At 36.3% G+C, this 18822-nt stretch overlaps 1 protein-coding gene across 4 annotated transcripts in view; it reads right to left on the minus strand.

Moving 5' to 3' along the window:
• LOC133835895 (fibronectin type-III domain-containing protein 3A) overlaps positions 1-18822 on the minus strand; it is an 85749-nt gene that overhangs the window by 45017 nt on the left and 21910 nt on the right. The window contains exons 1-2 of one of the 4 annotated variants that reach the window (XM_062266067.1): positions 3417-3508; positions 1444-1918 (exon numbers count right to left, since the gene is read on the minus strand). The exons of 1 other annotated variant lie outside the window; for it this stretch is intronic. The gene's annotated coding sequence lies outside the window, so the exon portion shown is untranslated. Of the gene's footprint in view, positions 1-1443; positions 2092-3416; positions 3509-18822 lie in introns of those variants that run through there. 2 more of the 4 variants (XM_062266076.1, XM_062266085.1) reach the window with 2 other exon arrangements.

Here is an 18822-nt window from a genome sequence, read left to right on the forward strand (position 1 = left end):
CAGACGGGCAGACGGACGTAATTTTTTTTTGCTTTTTGCTGCTAATATGCTTTATGGGGTCAGAAGATGGCGACTGTGTGTGCTGTCTGTTATGAAAATCAAATAATAATAGCTCAAGAGTAAAAAGCAATGCCGACAATGGCATTAAAAATATAAAAATAAAAAACCCAGAGAGACGAAGAAGAAATGCCAAACGAAATGCTCGTAAACATGGGGAGCATGGCGCATGGAGGCACGATTCAAGTGGATAGCGAAGAACGCAAAGTCAATAACCGCTACGCTCCCACCAACATCATTATCATCATCATCATCATCGTCATCATGAACAACTAACCTCGATGGTTTTGGCTCAAAGATGTGCGTAGATCGCCGAGACGTTTTCTTTTCTTCTTTTTTTTTCGTTTTGGTTAATCACAAAAATTGGCAATACAAACAGATGTCGCAGATGTGGGAAAAAGCGCAGGCAACGAGTTGTTGTGATAATAACTGCGACTGCGACTCGCGTGGTCAGCATAAGGTGAGAGGCGGGGCAAACAGAAAAAAGGTAGGCGTGGCTCGAAGCGGCCTAAGCAAACACGCACCTTTTTCTTTTCACATTTTTAGTGATTGTTGCCGCAGTAGGTGTTAGTTATCGGGGCTTTGAGGTTTTGAATTTTTGTTTTCGGGGGAAGTTCACTGACCTCAGACACCGAGAGAGACGAGCACAACACGCATGTTCGATTGGCGCGCGAGCACAGTGGGAATGCACCGGAAGCGAAGCGGGCAAAAAATAGGTGAGTTTATATAGTATATAATATTGTGCTAGTATGATAAATCAGCTAAAAAGTCAGACCTATCAAATACGAGCGAGAGTTTGCTCTCTCGAGTACATCTCAAACAGACCATAAAACTAATAATTACAAAATTGCATGTTCTTTGTTGTTGTTATCACGACAAAGCAAAAACAATCAATTTGATGAGCAAACACACAAGCTGTGTGTCGATGTGTGTGTGCGGCTGTGTGTGTGTAAATCTAAACGCAGATAAAAGTTTACACGAAAAGCTTTGACAACACAAAGTTAGGGGAGGCACAGAAAGTTGGTGTTGGTTTTCTATCTCGCATTTGTATCTGAAGAATGCTTGAGGGAAATCCCAACTCGACTGTCATTTCAAGTGCTCTAACAATATATTTAAACAAAATGGAGAAAAGAAAACGAGAGAGATAAAACCTTGCTGAAACACAAATTTCTGCCATCTCCCATCTTGATGATGAGAAAGTGTTGTTATAAATTAAAGGCGGCCCCCACTGATTGATTGGTTAATTAATTAACTGGACTGTCTGGGTTAGCCGCATTTGTGTGTTTTGGGATTTTAGCAAACGCAAACATGAACAAACGGTTCAAGTTTCACACAATAGCAATAAGAATAATAACAATATTTGATTAATGTCCATTTCATACTTACAGTCAATAAACGCGCTAAAATTCTTTATAATCCTTCACAGCAAACCGTTTTATTTGTTATTTTTTCAACTTTTACTAGCTATTTTAATTGAGAATGTTTATTTTTTGTATAATGTATTGCAGCAACGTTTTGTTGAATAAATTGTTATGCCATTCTAGTGTCTAGCTGGCGATTTATAATAATTAATTCAAAAATGTTTTGCATCGCACAATAATAATTGCCAACAAAAAAGCAATGAACACAGCGGCGTTTGTAAACTCGTTATTTATTTAAATGTTTATTATTTTATTGCACAATTGTTGCACTTTTTGTTATTGTTGATTATAATAATAATTGTTGTGATTTGTTTTTATAACTTTTTTGTTTCTTCAATCAAATCGAGTTTCTCTTCTTTGTTGTTGTTTTTTTCTTTTTTGATTAGTGTTCGTTAGTCAACAATTTATTTGCACTATAACTATTGCATTTTGCCCGCGCACTGTAAGATAAACAACAATCTGTTAGATACATTTTTCATGTGTGTGTGTGAACCGCAACAACACTACAACTTTTTGTGGCAAACGGCAACAAATCCGATCGATTGAAAATCTTTGCAAAAATTAGGTTAATAATTAATTAAATATTGAGAAATGTTCTAAAGTGAAATCAGCGAGCGAGAAACTTCCAGTGAAGTGAATTTCACATTAGGGCATTAATTACGTCGTCATTAGATTGCGTTAAATTATTGTTTGTTTTGCAATTTGTTTGTTTCCCTAGACAAGAGTGAATGCGGTGGCATGAGACGTTCGTGTTGTACACAAATTATACGCTACTCGCTTAACGACCTTCGACCTTATAAAGTACATTTAATTATGACCGGGGGAATACCCCAGTTAATCTTTGCTCTTTTTTTTTTCTTTTTTTGCATATAATATTTTCAGTTGGTTATTGATTGGGGGTTTTTTTTCATTTTTGAGATACTTTTGACGTTTGTTTAGTGATTGTTTGACTTTATGTAACAGCAACATCATCCACAACAACGATTGGCACTTTTGCAATTTTGATTCAATCCAACTATCAAACAATCCAAAAAGCAGACAGCACACGAAATGCCATGGCCCCAAAAAGCACAGTACATTGTTTTTTTCTTTTATTTTTCTGTTGTTTTTTTGCACTTTTTTGGGCTCAGTTTTCACTCATTTCACTCGCAGCCTGTTTATGTTTATCTTTGTGCTTACTAAACACTCACACACACACACACACAGAAACACACTCATGCTCGCCCTCACTAGCTCACTCACTCTCTATCTCTCTCTTGTGCTGTCTTTCAATCACACAATCACACACACACACACACACAAACAGAGACTGAGGCACACCGGAAATTACAATTGAAAAGAGCGCATTGCGTTTTTGTAAATCAAACTCAACACGAAAATAATAAATGTATTAAACAAAAAAAAAAAGAAAACTACTTGTGATGATGTCGCATGTCCGACTACAGCTAAAGCTAAAGCAAAAGCTAAAGAGATAAAACCGCACACAAATGCATGCCAAACAACAAATACACAAAGAGCAGGATGTGAGTAAAACGTAAGTAATAAATAACGGCTTATTTCATCTCTTTTTCTTTTTTGCATTTCGTCAAAATTTCGATGACGTCTTCACACACTCACACACATTCACACACATTCACACACACACACACACACACAAACTCGGGCACTCATGGAATTTGGATATGAATTTGAATTCGAATTCTTGCTACGCGCATTTCACACCAACACAACACAAATTCACTCCACTCACTTGAATTGTTTTAAGAAAACAAATCGTAGTTTGTTCAATCCTAATTATGCTTGTTTGTTCGTTTGCTGTCGTTTGTTGCCGCTTGCACTTAATATTGTAATTGTTGTTGTTGTTGTCGCAGTTGTATTTGTGACAGTGTAAGAACAGTGAAACACGACGCGACTAAAATGCCGTTGCTGTAAACGCACCCAAACCGTACAGTTTGAAAGTTAATATCGGACTGTTCGGAATGCTGGCGCTATTCCCTCGAACAATCTCACGACGCGACCAAAGCCGAAGTCAAAGCCGACGTTCGGTTGCCGATGCCGATGAAGAGCAGCCGAGACTGTTTTGCTGGCAAATGTTGCATGGCCGCTCTCGTTGGAACGCTGCCAGTCCGAAATATCTTTGCGCGCTGCTGTCGCTGACTCTGTCTCTTGACTGGAAGGGCAGCACACACGCGAGTAGTAGACTGGAAGGCAGCAGCAGCAGCAGCAACGGCGTTGTGATGTTAAAGAGGTTCGTAGCCACCGAGTCGCTTGGTCGTTAGGAGACCCGCACAATCCAGTGCATGGGCCGGTTCCGCTGTCAGCTGAGCGGCAAACGTGAGATACAAAATTTATCTACGTACGTACAAGGCAACAACAACAAACCGTCCACGTCGTCAGTCGACGTAGTAAAAGCAAAACCGGCAAAGGCCACCACGACACAGAACGCGACCCGCTGCCTGCATTTTTATTTCATTTTATTTTGCTTGTGGCGGTGCCTGTGTGTGTGTGTGGGCGAAGAGAGCGCGCACAGATACAGTTAAGAGAGCGTGTGCCCAAAAAAGAGAATTTCGCTTATTTGCACCACACAATTGTTGTTGTTGTTTTTCTTCTTCTTGTGGTTTTCGTATTCAAGTTGAGTTTTTTGGGCTCTCGTTTTCAATCACAAAATGCCACGAACACAGCCGATTCGTCATTTCAACTTTCAATATCTATCCAACTCCTGCAAAATGAATTTTTTTGAAATTTTTCAATTTTTTTTTTCAGTTTTGTGTATTTCTTCTAACAGATCTTTTGTCTATTTATAAAGTACACAATTGCAGATAGCAAAGCACAAATCACCAATTCAAATACATATAGTATATATACAATGCGACTAACAGATAACCCCGCACAGTCGGGTCAGAAACCGAAAGTAACCAAATTCTGAAAATCGTGCCATCATCAGAGCTAACACAGCCGAAGTCCCATCATCATCATCATCATCATCAGCAACTTTATCAATTTGAACTGCAACCGCCACCGCAATCGCTGCCGCAGAACAAATCAACGTTGTGGCGATAGCGTTTGAGGGCAAAGCGAGCGAAGAGGGCAACACACAGACATAATGCCCAAGTACCGAGATGTACCCACAACTTGTGTGGAAGTACCACCCAGTCAAACTCAAAGTCTAGTCTAAATCTCTGTCTGATCTTAGCTTCTAAACCTTAGCAAACACGTTCAAATTCATTTTGCAAACTGTAAAAATAGTTTGCTTGAAATATAAATCTTCTAAATTTTAGTTTAAACATTATTATTTCTTATTAGGTTTTACTCTTGTTTCAGAAAATATCTAAAAATTAAACATAGCTTCCATTTATTTTTGAATATGAGTTAAAATGTACTATTTATAACACAACTTTTGCAACAACAATTTTATAGATTTCAGTATAGACATTAAAAAGATTTATTTAGAAATGTATATCACATAAATAATCTCAACTTCCACATCAAATAAAATTGTAAATTCTTGATTTAAATTTCGAAAGCATTTTAGTAATACGGTTAAATTAGTTCTGGAATCAACATAAATTTGTTAAATTTAAATTAAAACCTTTTAAAATGTGATTTTATGTAAAATTTGCATTTGCAATGGTTTTAATAATGTATTGCCTTTATAATTCTTACAACAGAGAGATAATTGATAATCTGATTTATTTTAATTATAAATAATTGCATTTGCTCCACTGTGCCACACCTAAGTCGAGCTTTGACTTTTACTTCTGAGTGTGAGAGTTTGTTTATTTAAATCACAACATCAAATATTAGCATCACAAAAGACTTATTTGTTTTCGTTAATATTGTGCCAGCCTCAAAAATGCCACTAACAAATAATTTATTTAAATTTCGAAATGTCAGCGACAGAAATTCGCATAGAAAAAAGTAAACAAAAAAAATCTGAACCATAAAAATAACTTTATTACCAAATTTATTTCTTTATTTTAACTACATATTATTACGTTTTTTGAGTTTCTTTTGTTTACTTCTACAACAAATTTCTAATGCTGTTCACGACGTACAATCCATTGAGGTAATAATGTACTCGAAGATACTCGAAAGTAAATCGCGTAAATCACAAAAGACTTGCCGTCCACCGCATGTAAAATGTTGATGTTTGCATCAATATGTGTAATAATGATGATTTTGATGTTTTGCTAGCGACGATGACGATGATGATGGTGATGATGATGATGATAATGCTCTGTTGAAGTTGTCCAAGCCTGCTTGACTAGCTTTTGTGGCAAGCGTTCGCATAGAGTGGGGCACTTTAATAAAATTTACGACACTGGAAATGACTATGACGACGGCGACAGCGACGTAAGCCCTGCAGTCGAAGACTGAGAACAGAGAACAGAGGGAGAGAGAGGAGGGAAGATGCGGGAGACATACTACCAACTTGCAAGCCGGCTCAAAAAGTATCTCTGATATTGCAATGCCAGTCTCGCAGTCCCCTTCTCTATAGAAAAAGCAACAGCAACAACTACTGCAACTACAACTACAACTATAGTTGCTGCTGCTGTTTCTGTTGCTATTGCTGTTGCAGTCACTCTAGTGCTTCGACTAGTGCCATCTCTGTCATTGGCTTTATGTCTATAGAGCTATAGCTGTAGCTGCGGCCTGGCCGACGCGTCGCCTCCCCGCCTCCTTTAGCTTGGTGTGGGAAATAATGCAGTGAAGGGAATTTCCAAGACTTGGCAGCGACGGCCGTAATGTGTAATGTATCTCTCTTTGGATACATTTTAAATATTATGCTGTTTGGCGCGTTGACAATGCACACACACACACACACACACACACACACACACACACTCGCACACATACAAAGATACATGTATAGCAATGCTTCCATGTGACTGCTTGTAGTTGGGCTCGAGTTGAAAGCGCCAAAAACATTTGCATTGGTCATGTCAATTAATCAAAACTTTCAATTGATTTCAATATTTCAGCGATGTGTGTGTGTGTGTGTGCAGCTACAGATACAACCCAACTATACATACACACAAACATACAAGAGATACAGCTACGGATACAGATTCGCATGGCAGATACATTTGTATCTTTCTGCTACATTTGTATCTATGGCATTTATCGTTGCGTAAATCAATATTTTTACTACGCCCGCGTTTCCGAATGACAGTTGCATGCAACATTTACTCCCCACATACCTACTATACTATAATATACATATGCATGTAGATACATTCAAATGTAGCTACTAGATGCTGCAGGCCGGCTTTGTCCGCTTCTTTTTGTTCTCTTATTTAATTTTAGCTCAGGAAATCGATTGCAAACAAATTGTATATACATATATATTAGCAATATTAAAGATGAAGACACGTATGAAATTTCAGTAACTTGGCCTTTAAATCGAGAGCCAAGGTGGAGGGGCAAGTGCAGAACGTAGTTTTCATAAAGTAAAGTTCAGCATTTCCATAACAAAACAGGTTTCAACTTATGTGAACCCTTTTAACGGATATGACACAAGTGCAGCCACATTGTAGCTCACAGCAGAATACAACAACAGCAACAGCAACAACAAAAAATATGCATAAATATGCACTAAATACTGCAACAGCAGCAGGAATATCGGACAGCATCATCAACAGCAACAGCAGTAGCTGAAGGAGTAGAGTAGAGAGGGGAGTAGAAGAGTTTTTCATGCATGTGGGTCAGTCTGCCAGATGGCGATGCAATGAAATATTTCTGCAATGTTCGAATTTACGCATTATTTCAATTGGTTGCATAAAAAAAGTGAGTGTGCGGGTGTTTGTGTATATTTTTAACAATGCATTTTTCGGCTCAAACGATGCACAAACTCAGACTTTATGGCCTGATGCTGCTGCTGTTGCTGCCGGCGTCGACTGCTGCTGAGTGCATCAGCTAAAAATAAAGCTCTCAAAGCAAATTGCAAACTTCTGTCGAAAGTAAAATAAGTAGTACAACAAGCATTCAACTTTGTCTATAAAGAATTGCTGTGGCAAGTTTATGCATTGCATATGAAGATTGCTTTATCTGAATATTCAGAAAGAGTTGCATTAAGCCGTCAAGTGATAATTAATGTTATATTATTAATTTGAGCTGATTCAAACATACCATATTTTCAAACAAAAATTAAAAAATATTAAAATATTATTTTTTTCTTAGCTACAAAGTACGTTTTATTAAAATATAATACATTTTTTTACAAAATGTAAAAGTTAAATACAACTCATAAAAAATAAAAATTAGATGTAGTTTTTTTAAAGTTGTATTAAACATTTTTGAACAAATTTTTTAACATTTTAATAGAACAAAATAGGGTTTCCTTGTATTAAATATGTTAAATATGTGCCATAATTTTAAACTACTGTTTGCTGTACTAACATGTTTACTTTCTAAGCTTTGTTAAGTTTAATTCCATAAACGACTAATAAAACTCGAGTATGCTCGACTGTGAAATACGTTATACTTAACACAGTGCGGTATTATTCTTAAAATCTACCATATTAATATACCACAAAAATACTAAAGGGCATATTTTGTATATTGATATACTAATGCATCCAAAATATAACATAGAGTAATAAACATACCAAATTGTCATATAAAAGAATTTCTTGAATAATTTCTACAATTCACACTGATCAAGAATATATATATTTTATGGGGTCGAAATGACTCCTTCAGTTATAAAACCTTTTTACCCTATGGGTAACGGGTATAATTACATTACGCTTTATTGGCTAAATTAAAATGAATTTGTTGTTTTCTTAATTATTTAGCTATCTAAATGCAGCTCAAGTTTTTATCATTTGCGTTTATGAACAGTTTAAATGAATATTAAAAGCTTGCTCTTTCATTAGTTGTATTAAGTTTCGATGCAAATAAATAAAATACTAATTTAAGCTAATAAAAATATTTACTATTTGTTTAGATTAAAGTAAATTGTTTAGTTGTTGTTTTGTTACTTTTGTAATATGCTTTTGCTATGGTAACATTAAACTCACATTTCTGTTATGAGCTGTATTAATTTTCTGTAATATTTAGAAAATGTGTTAAGTAAATATACATATTATTTTTAGCTGTGAAATTTGTAGCATTGCTTTTAAAATTACTTTTTTCTGTACAAACATTAAATGCATATTTGTTTTTTCATTTAGTTAGCTAGCTTAATGGACCACGAATTGCATTGGTTTTTTTTATTGGTTTTTTGTAATAAGTAAACATTAGAAATGTTGAATGTTAAATATTTCGTAATTTTTATTTAGTTCCATGCGAGATACAAAAATTATTAATTTGAGCTAATAAAAATATATTTTATTTGAATAGACGAAAGTAAATATTTTAGTTATTGTTTTGGTACAATTTCAAATACTTTTTACTGTACAAACATTAAATGCATGTTTGTTTTCTTAATTATTTAGCTAGCTTAATGGACCGTGTAGTGCAGCAAGACTTTATTAAATAAGCAAACGTTTCAAATGTGCATTTCATATGGCCAATTTTAGTAGACTTTTGGTATCTCGGAGCTGCTTGAATTTTCACCCATTTCCTCTTAGCCAACGGTCGTCGAGCTTCTGCTTTTGCTTTTTCAGACTGACCCTTTTGGTGAGCCACTTGTGTTGAGAGCAGAGAGGACGCCCAGGTCCTCAATCAGTTTGTGGTGCTAGACGCACCAGAGTTCTTCAGTGACCAGAAATGTTGGCAGTGCTGCTCAAGTGGCCACTTTTGGGGGGACCAAAAGCAACAGCCACAGCAAAAGCCACAGCAACCGACACAGCAACAACTATAACGAAAACGGGTCAAAGCACACACAAACTGTAACTGACAAGTTTAGAGTGTGTTGCCTGCCTCTTGTTGGACAGAGATTCGCTCTCGGTGTCTTTCCGCCTTTATTAATAATTACGACACTGACAAGCGCCAATTAAACAATTGGTAGATCAAAACAAAAGCACAGCCAACGAATGTCAAAAAGAAAGCTTGAACAAGAAAATGAATGAATACTGTAAAAGGTGGGTGGAAAGGTGGAAGTAGTGGAAGATTTGAAAGATGTTGAAGAGGAGAGTAGAGCAAGATAACTAAAGCCGCAAATTAGATATTAAAGTTACAGATATTCGGAACCTCAAAAGAAGACTGAAGACAGCGCAACGATGATGATGATGATTGTGCTGGTGATGATTATGATGATGATGATGATTGCAGATAACGGGCTAAGACGCCAACTGCGGCTGAGACTGAGTCGAAGTCTGAGACGACGACGAAAACAATGTTAACGAAAATAGCATTTAAGGAGAAAGTGCGCATACCAAAGCCAAAGACTTTACAGTCTAACAATTACAACAACAACAACAACAACAGCAGCGAGCCAAAAGCCAAGCTGATGATGAGGAGGAAAAATGTTGACTACCTGCAATGAGAGACACGTTACGGTGGAGGAGGCGAAGGAGGAGGAGACGGAGACAGAGACGGAGACGGAGGCACGAGCAGATAGAAGAAGCAGAAGCAACAGTGCCACAACAACCACAACAGGAACAAGTTTAAATGAGGCGAAATCCGCTTCGGGCCACAAATACAAAGCGAGTGGAACTGGGAGATGTAGCTGAAGCTGAAGCTGAGGCTGAAGCTGGTCAGCTATAAATACAGCATAAGCTGACGAGGCCAATGAAACTACCAACAACTACAACTACAACTACAACTGCAAGTACCAACTGTGCAACAGCGAATGCGTTGCAGCTGCAACCGAATGCGAATTGGAGTGCGAACAACAAATAAAACATTTTTGCAGTCAAGTTGAATGACCAAGCTACAGCATATTCGCGAGTCGAGCAGACCTCTTCATAACTTGGCCAAAATGGGGAGTTGACGCTCGATTGTTGTTGTTTCTGGTGTTGTTGTTGCTGCTGCTGAGATCCCTTCTCTTCTCAAAAGACCTTGAAAAGCATGCCACAGCTGCAACACACAGCTAAAGCAAATTCAACTGCAAAACGGAATGCAACTTTCACCAGTTTGCAGCAAGAGCAACAGTGACATGCGTCACTTGATAGATGGCTGCCACAATTGAAAACAAAAAAAAAAACAAAAACTATGCAAAATTGCACCTATCTGTGGCAGCGTCGAGTCCTCAATCACAGCATGCAGAATTTGTACGCTGCGCGGCAAGTCAAGATTCGGCTTCATCTTCATAATTGCGACCATCACTCATGGCAGACACAACTGCAACTTGATGCTGCATGGAATGATGGCAACACATTGTGTGCCACAAAGTGTCGACTAGTCAAAGATGAAGTCGAAATTGCATTTCACATATAATATTTGCCGAATGACATATTGCAGCTTTCAACACTTTTCAAAAAGCTTACTGAAGCTATACGTTACTAAACTAAAATGTGACAAATTCTTGAAAACATTTTTAATGTACTCTATTATATAAAGAAATAACAACGAACTAAATAAAATTATACTAAATGTTGAATTATTTTTTTATTCGAATATTAGTCGTATACACCTTTTGCCTGGACTCGAATATTTTTCAATTTTACTTTTTTCGTTTGTGATACAAAGCTTAGATGCGTTTCTGTGATTTAGTGGCAATCTATGTGGCAGCAGTATCACAAAATAAATTGCTTCAATCCGGCTGTCCGTCTGTCCGCTGCTTTAAATACATCTAACTCAAAGTCTACAAGGACTGGAGCTGTCAAATTCGGTTTAATATTTCTCAGATTTCAGAAACATTTCAAAAATATTGTAAGTTTTAATCGTAAATCAAAAATATTTCATATAATGAATTAATTTAACTATTTGTTTAGTTAGTTAGTAGTTTTTCTAATAACTAATAGGTATATCATAGTCGAATACTCTATTCTTTTCTTCGCTTTAAGCCGCAGTCGCTTCCTTTCTCGCCCATAAGCTATAACTTTACGGCCTGGCCTTGTCCACATCCATGTTGATTGCCGTCAATCCTTTGAGTGCAATCCGTGCTGGACCTTGACCAGGTCACAGCTCCCTTTCGCTGTCGAGAATAACGCAGAAGAGAAGCAAAAATCTAAAACACAAAAAAATGAAAACAGAGTCTTCTGCCTGAATCTTTTATGTGTTTACTCATATGATTTGTATTTTTTTTTTCTTTTTTTTTATGGGGGGAATTCCCAGTGCTTATGACGACCATAGGTGCGAATACAACCGGTTGTGTCCGCCTAGTTGACTGTGAATACTCTACAATAACTGTTTTCACACAGTGATTAGTCATTGAACTTGGGCATCCACAAATCGTGCATGTTTAATTTAACAGTTTTCGAAATTATTTTGCATAAATAAAAAAAAGTTGTATTCTAATTTGCATTTAGAGCAACATTTTGCACCTTGATGCTCTGTTAATTTCACTCCCACTGTGAAAACGTTTTATTTTTTTTGGTTTGTAAATGAATGCTGTGAAATTTAGTTTTTGCTTATTCATTCAACAATTAGCTTCAAATTTTCAGCAAAGCTGGACTTAAAAGTTAAAGCATTAATTACATTTTTTTTTTTTTTGGGAGATTATTACAGTTAGCATAAAATCAAAGCAACTTTTTGAAGCACAACCTCTTGGCCAGCAAGGTAACCAGCTTTTTGGTATGCAGACCCGGCTCAGCACACACATACACAGCGTCAGCTGTATGTATGTGTGTGTGTGTGTGTGTGTAAAAAAGAAACTGCATTCAAACTCATAAATCGAGTTTTTGCCATTTTTGCATTCGCTCCGCGACGTTGCATTTTTTTCGTTGTTGAAGTTTTAGATTTTTGTTAGTTTTATTGGTGCCAAAGCTGATTTTTCCTAGTCCGACTAATTTTGTATGCATATTTTCTATAGACTTTAATCATTATTTATTCCAGTCCTTTGCTTTCCATTACAGGTTTTGTGGCAGCCAACTTGGTCATGTTAACAGTTTCAGTTATTTACTTGTGTTTAGCACTTGGTGCATTGATTTCTTTCACGTCAACAACAACTACAGCAACACAACTACAACCACAAAAACAAAGTCTCACATGCACAGCTGCAGCAGCTACTTCTCTGTCTGTCAATGTGTGTGTGTGTTGTTGTAAGTCGACTTGTTGAGTGCTCACTGGAATAATCAAAGAAACAACAGTGCATAAACAACAACATCGCAAACATACTTTTCTGCCGCTCTCTGGCTCTTGCGCTCTTTCAGTTACGCTCTCTCTCTCTCTCTCTCTCTCTCCCTCTCTTGCTCTCTGTTACCTTTCCCACCACGATCATATGCTTCAAGTGTAGTTGATGTTGCTGTTGTATACGTGCAAGTGAACGAATAAATATATTTTATGCATGCTGCTTCCTTCGTTCAATGGGAACATTTCTCTGCCATGACGTTGATCCAAGCCAGAGCCCAATGAAAAAACTGACTTTGCACTCGGTTGCTACTATTGTTGTTTACTTTGAACTCCAATAAATAAATACTTAAATACGCGTACACTCAAGCAAAATGAGTGTAATAATGATTTTAATTTCTGCAGTCTTCTTTATTGTCTTGCCTTGATCTCTTGCATGCCACGCTCTCACTCTCTCTCCCTCTCTGTAGCGCACTCTCTCCATTCATTGTTTCCCCTACTGATCAAGTGCTCAATTTTGTTTACGACTTGTTGTTGTCGCTGTTGTTGGTATCCCCCATTTCCATTGACAGTTCCGTGATTCCGAAATTCGCATACCAATGCTTCCAGTGAAACCAATTCCAGTTTTCAATTGGAAGACACGCTGAAGAGCTCTGCCACAGGTTCAACACACTCGCAGCGCTCGCTGCATTGTTACCAGTTTGTCAGTTAGAAGCTGCAGAGACAACAAATACTTTAAGGCAGCTTAGTTCGATGGTTGTCGGCAGTATAAGAGCACACAAGTCAGTATAATATAAGAGCGCGACGAAGCGAAATGCCAAAGCATAATAATCAACAACGATCGCGAGTATGCTAGTATACATAGATGCGGGTGGCAAGGGAAATTTCTAGTTCAGTTGGGGAATTTTCTAGTAAAGATTGGAGTACGTTTTGGGAAATTAGTTCATTTAAAACAAGGTCACATTTAGCTAAAGAAGAAACTTCTGGTTAATTTCTAAAACATTTTGGCAACTTTCTGGTAAATTTCGAGATATTTCGATATTAATTAAGAATGTAATTTTGTATAAATTTCATTCATTTTAAAAAATTGTTTCTAGGAAATTTATTTCTAGCTAATTGTAGTACATTTAGTCTCGATTACATTTCAGTCGAATGCATTTGAATAAATATGTTAGCCAGCGAAATTTCACGAAAAAAAATTACAATATAATTCGCATAATTGTTAATTAAATACGCAGCAAAAATGACGAGTGAAATAATTTAATTCACTTTGCACTTTTAATTATTTTTGCAACTAGCACGATAACGGATTCGCAATCTGTGCACTGCGTAAAGCACGTTCAATCCCCGCACACACAAACATGGGCAACAGATTTAAATCTTGCCTGCAGTTGTGTCGGATCCGAGTATGATGATGATATCTCTTTCAATCAGCCGCCCGCCCGCTCAACACGGGTTCTGTTTCTGTTTCAGTTTCAGTTTTTTGAGTTTGTGTATCTGTATCTGTGTTGCTGTAGCTGTTTCGACTTTAATTCTGGCTCATATGACGCGGCGCGATATGCTGTCTGGAGTTTTGAGCATTGTCTGATATGGAGGGGACAACGTTGTCATCATAAATTGTTGTTAAATTGCATATCATAGATCAAATGACAACTGAACAACGCCCCCGCCTCCCGACTCAGCTCAGCCGTTTAAGTTAAACACGTGGATATTATATTAGAAACAAGTAAATATAACAAATGCAGTAGGTTAAAAGAGCAGAAGAATGTTAATAGTATACATCATATGAAGATTATGTTAAACATTTCGAAATAAATTGGTTTTCTCTTAACAGTTCTCGAATTTCCCATTAAATACTTAAGAACATTAAGATTTATTAACAGCAAAGTAACGTTAAATTCAATTATTGAATTTTAAATATATAAAGATGAACAATTTTAAATTAGTTCAACGTAAGTAGACAAGAATGTAATAGCTAAGAAGAGAGCTAGAATGTTAAAAGTATCGCTTTAGTTTTTGAGTTCTCGGAACTAATTAAATTGGATTTAACAGCTCTTGAATTTCCCAAAGTATTATTTATTCTTAGAAAAGACAATTTTTGCTTGATGCATGTTAAGGTTGAAGTAAATATTCAATCATTTTATTTTTAATTTAAAAATAATTCGATTTTCAAGTTCATAATGCTTACATTTTTGCTTGCAATTTGAAATGTAATACAACTTTCGAAATGTGCCACAAAATCAATTTCAAATAACTCTCAATGCAAGCAAAATATTTGTGTGTTGCGTCAAATCGATGAGAAAATTGAAATGTGCAGCATTTTGATTGCAACCGCACCTATCTATTTGCCTATGGGTGTAGATATGTCAGCGTCAACAACCAACAACCAACAGGTAACGAACGCATGACGTGGAGACAAATGAGAAGGTGCGTTCGCAATGGAGACCTCGAAACCCACTTCTCCTTCTGTTTCTACCTCTGCTTCTTCTTGTTCATCAACTTCTACTACCACTATTTCTGCTTCTTCTTTTTCTTCTTGTGGTTGCATGGCTGCTGAATAATTTGCAAAAGCTTCAAACTATGGTTGCACACACCAAAACACATTAAAAATAAAAAATAATGGAAATAAGATAGAAAAATTGATTGTCAGTCAGTCAGTCAGTCAGTCACTCATTCAGTTAGTTGGTCGATTGTGACTTTAACTCACTCGTAAGCTGTCATGCGGGCTTTTTGGTCTCGTTGTGCCTTTTCTGTCACCGTCATCGTCATCGTCATTATAAACGTCATTATTGTCAGCCAGACAGAAAATGTTAATGTAATTAACAAGTTAAAGTACTGACAAAAATCGTTTGCTTTTGCCATTGCTGTCGCTTAATTACAATTGCGTCGCCGTCGCCGCCGCCGGCAACAGTGCAGTAACAAAATGTGTCAAGGTACTTGCAACAAAGTTGTACAAAGTGCATCTATAGAGAATGCCACTGACAGGCTCGATAGACTCAAATAGACACCTTCCATAAAAAAATACATATATGTTAGCATTATAGAAATGCAAGGCAAATGTTTCTTAATTATATATTTAAGTATTAAAATGTTGTTGAACTTTGAATAACAATCAAAAAATACAATTTTCTGTTATTCTTAATTGTTGTTCATACGTATATACAATTATTTTATCTAGATTCAAGTAAACGACGCCATAAACTTAAGATCACACTTTTGACGACTTGAAGTCGTATCAATCAATCAATTTTGAAGGCAATAAACATAAAACGTCGTTGGTATTGTTGAGATAGATTTAAAAGTATTAAATTAAGAATTCTTATCTGAGAGTTTTTTTTATATCACGAACATTGCTCAGCTTTCATTCAATATCTTGATGGCCAAAAAGTTCACAACTTACCTGTAAAGAAAGAGATAAACATTTTATAAGTTGTGATTATAGTAAAAAAATGTATAAGTATTAAATTTATCTGCAAAATCATAAATTTTATTAACTGGAAATTCACAAACGACAGACAGAAGGGAAATGTCATATTTTATGTCGAACAAGCTCATAAATTTCCTGTTCATCGTTTAAATCAAGTCAAGGCAAATAGATACAAAAAGCTATGTTTGGTATTAAATTTTAATACATGACGCACTCTAATAAACATTTACGATTTTCTAAATTTACCACCAATTAATCAATAATGTGCGAATTTTAAAGAATAAATTTTGGATTTAAATGCATCGGAATGCATTTGCAAAATGCAAAAGTGTCAAAACTACGCTGACACTTGTTCCGCTCTCAATGTTCTATCAAATTAATGTGAAAATATGCATGTTCACGTAGCAAACAAGCTGAGTATTTTCTTCCCCACGCGACAACAGCACAAAAAAAATAAAATAGAGAGAGAGAGAGAGAGAGAGAGAGAGAAGAGAATGGCCAAAGGGGGAGTTAAATGGAAACCTTTTAACAAGTTTTACTTCATCCCACAGTTTGAATACAATACGAGTACATATGTATAGTATTCGTATGCATAAATAGTTCTCTACTTGTATATCTTTTTGTGTGCTGTAAGCAGACGGGAGTTGACACGAACACTAAGTGGGGGGAGGGGGAGTGGAAGAGGGGACTAAACTGACTGACACTTTGTTGGCAAGCAACTGACCCAAACGGGGCAGCACCAATGTTAGCTAAAAAGGATTCCACTGGATACTATTGAGAGCTGCTAACTAGAGTTCTCCACATGTCAAGCTCTAACGTTATTTCGCATGCAACGTTGTCGAGGATTTTAATTATAATGAAAAGCATGTCATTTTTAAATACTATGGCGAATGAAACATTCGTACGCAAAAGAGTAAAATAATATTCATTAAGAATAGAAAGCTTATTGCCTTTAATTAGCACTACAATTGGTAAGCTGATTAATTCTGGGATATTGTATTTCAAGAAAATCCCTAGAATATTATTTAAAGTGTTCAAACCCAATAGATTATTATAATGCAAAAAAAACTGTTAAAATGTAAAGCATTTATGTATCTAAATAATCTATTTTATTTGATACTAAAATAACAAGAATTTTTTTTATTTAATTCGAGGGGCGCAATTTTTAATTTCCTCATCACATTTACATGCAAATTTATCATTTTATGACATATACGTAAGTGTATAAAACATTATTCACTGAAAATATAAAATTTAAATTGTATTTTTTATTTTGACGTACATATTTAGTTTATTATAAATATAATTTAAGATAGCACAGTTATTAGTTTCTTTAATAATTCAATACTGAAAGACTTCTCTTAATAAGAAATATGCCACCTTTCAATCGTTAACCAAAGTCAAACCCTTCACCGATCTCCATAATAGTTTAGCACTTTTTTCACTTTCGATTCTTTATTTTATTTTTATTTTTAATTTATAATTCTGGACACTTTCATAGACTTGTATCAATATGTTTGTATATTAATACAAATTTAATTTGTTATTTACTTTAATAAATCAATATTGAAAATCAGAAGTATAGTATGCCAAACCAAAGTTAAACCCTTCGCCGATCTCCATAATAGTTTAGCCCTTCTTTCACTTTCGATTCATAATTTTATTTGTATTTTTAATTTAATATTCTTGCCACATTCATAGACTTGCACTAATATGTTATATTAATACAAATTTAATTTTTTAGTTACATTCATAAATCAATATTGAAAATCAGAAATACGCCACCTTTCAATCGTTAACCAAAGTCAAACCCTTCACTGATCTGCTTAAGAGTTTAGCACTTCGTTCACTTTCGTTTCCATAAGTCGTCACCTCAATCGTTATCTCCTTATGCCGAGGAGCAGCTCAAGTTCAGGTCTCGTCTTGAGGCTAATCAAATTGCTCAACAGCTTGTCGCCGCATTTGAACGCTACATTAGCTCTGTGGCAAGCAGCTGATGATGGCATCTCGCTTCGCAATGTGGCAAGCCATGGCAAGTTGTGGCAGCTGTGGCAGACAGACGTCGTCGACACACCGTCAGCGCATCTTGCCTGCAGCTCTTTGCATCATTTCTAACACCAAATTGAAATAAATGCGCGTTTTCAAAGTCATTTGCAGGCAAAATAATTACAAGTCCTTTCGCCACGAGTCTCGCGTCTCCTTGCTTCTCAAAAACCCTTTTCACTTGCCACTTTCTGTAGCTGGCTTTGTATTTTTCATAATTTTTTTTCATGTCGCTTGTCGGTTGTCGGTGTGTTGCATTCAGAGTGGATTTTCCGCACTGTTATTTTACCATTGGCTTTTCCCCCCTCACACCTTACCCGAATATGAAAAACAAATTGTTCCCTGGCGACAATTGTTGCTTCAGCTGTAAAACTGCAACTGCGACTTCGACTCCGACTCCGTCGTTGACTGCAGCTTCTGCTTGAGCTTTCAGCTTGGTTCGTGACATTTATTTGCGGATTTCCAGCAAACACAAACACACAACTTTTTCTTTTCGCCTTTTCACGTTTTTCTTTACACTTTTGTGGCCTTTTTTTTTTTGTGTTGCCTTTGCATTGCTTGTGGCTTTCAAGTACGACGAGTACGTGCAACTTGATTTGAGTCTGCTGCTGCTTCCCTCCCTTTGTGCAAACTTCCCCTAAACTATTATCATCATAAGCACTAGAGACACCTTTCGCTTTTGTTGAGAGAGACGACATTGCGCCTTTTGCCTTTGCTGCTTTTACAATATATTATTTTTCGTTTTTTCCGGGGGTC

Source organism: Drosophila sulfurigaster, chromosome 2L (genome assembly GCF_023558435.1).
Source record: "Drosophila sulfurigaster albostrigata strain 15112-1811.04 chromosome 2L, ASM2355843v2, whole genome shotgun sequence".
Taxonomy (NCBI): domain Eukaryota; kingdom Metazoa; phylum Arthropoda; class Insecta; order Diptera; family Drosophilidae; genus Drosophila; species Drosophila sulfurigaster.